The sequence below is a fragment of the Salvelinus sp. IW2-2015 genome, unplaced genomic scaffold (genome assembly GCF_002910315.2).
Source record: "Salvelinus sp. IW2-2015 unplaced genomic scaffold, ASM291031v2 Un_scaffold2665, whole genome shotgun sequence".
NCBI classification, from domain to species: Eukaryota; Metazoa; Chordata; class Actinopteri; order Salmoniformes; family Salmonidae; genus Salvelinus; species Salvelinus sp. IW2-2015.
This window is the reverse complement of record NW_019943971.1, coordinates 52,475-54,187: the sequence shown is the minus strand read 5'-3', so window position 1 is coordinate 54,187 and position 1,713 is coordinate 52,475. Positions and strand designations below refer to the sequence as shown.

General features: G+C 45.9%; 1 pseudogene; it reads right to left on the bottom strand.

The window, feature by feature from the left end:
* LOC112074502 (arf-GAP with dual PH domain-containing protein 1-like) overlaps positions 1-1,713 on the bottom strand; it is a 20,471-nt pseudogene that overhangs the window by 8,388 nt on the left and 10,370 nt on the right.

The window sequence follows — 1,713 nt, the reverse complement described above, 5'->3', positions numbered from 1 at the left end:
AAAAAGGAGAGAGATAAGATTAAGTATGGGTGTTTTACCTAGATTGTACATAGCTGTCAAGGTCAAAACATATATATTCAATGTTGTAAAGATGGGAGAGTCTGTCCATATAAAGAGATGTCTGCTTTTTTGTCACCACAAGTCCTGCAGGCTCTAGTTTTGTCTTATTTTGATTATTGTCCGTCATTTGTCGTGTTTCTGCAAGAAAGACTAGTTAAGCTTCCGTGGCCAGAAATGAATCAATCAGACGAGCACGTCTTGCTCTTCATGTAATGACAGAGGGCTGATATAAATAATGCATCCAGTCTTCTTTTGGCTAAGAGTTGAGGAGAACTGACTGCATCACTTCTTCTTTTTATAAGAAACATTAATATGTTGAAAACCCAAATTGTTCAAGTCCTTACACGACAGCTTGACACAACACATTACCCCACCAGACATGCCACTGGGGGTCTTTTCACAGTCCCCAAATCCAGAACAAATTCAAGAAAGTGTCCAGTATTATATAGAGCCGTTATTGTATGGAAATCCCTTCCATCTCATATTGCTCAAATAAACCACAAACCTGGTTTCAAAAAACAGATAAAGCAACACCTCACGGSACAACGCCTCTCCCCTATTTGACCTAGATAGTTTATGTGTATGTATTGATATGAAGGCTAAGTGTGCCTTTTTTAATTCATGTAGTTCTGTCCTTGAGCTGTTCTTGTCTATTAATGTTCTGTATTACGTCATGTTTCATGTGTTGTGTGGACCCCAGGAAGAGTAGCTGCTGCTTTCACAACAGCTCATGGGGTTCCTAATAAAATACCAAATACCAAAGAGGAGAGGTTAGGTAAAATAGGATTTTGAATGGGAATCAATTGTTTGGTCCCCACAACGAGAGTAAAATAAAGGTGTGAGTGTGTGTTCTCGCGCACATGGGTGTTTTAACTTACCCTGGGGCCTGTTGGGTGTTTTAACTTACCCTGGGGCCTGTTGGGTGTTTTAACTTACCCTGGGGCCTGTTGGGTGTTTTAACTTACCCTGGGTCCTGTTTTCTCCATATAGCCCTCCTTCAGAAAGTTGCGCGTCAACTTGGGCATCAGCTGAAAAATATGATTAAATACAGAGTGATATTGTGTGTGTACTTGTATGCGTCCGTGTGTGTGTGTGTGTGTGTGTGTGTGTGTGTACTCACCTCTGCATCATTAGCCCCTGGGAAGGCCACCTTTAGATAGTGGAGCTGGATGGCCCTTATAGAGTTGAACCAGTCTACTATCTCCTAATGGAGGGATGGAGAGAGAGAGAGACGCTGAGAGGTGAAGGAGAGAGAGTTAGGGGTGGTGAGAGGGGAGGGAGAGAGTAGGGGTGGTGAGAGGTGAAGGAGAGAGAGAGTTAGGGGGTGGTGAGAGGGAGGGAGAGAGAGTTAGGGTGGTGGAGGGCGAGAGAGAGAGAGTTAGGTTGGAGAGAGGGAGGGAGAAGAGAGAGAGTTAGAGGTGGAGAGAGGGGAGGGAGAGAGAGAGGAGAGTTAGAGGGTGGTGAGGGGAGGGAGAGAGAGGTAGCGGGGTGGAGAGAGGGGATGAAAAGTGGAGGACAGAGAGGTGGTGGAGAACGTTGGAGGGAGGGTAGGGTGGCAGGTAAGGTGTGATGGGTGACTGAAGGGGGAGTGGAGTTAAGGGGGAGAGAGGGTAGGTGGCACCGGAAACTCTCCTGGAGGGTTGTCCACCCGTG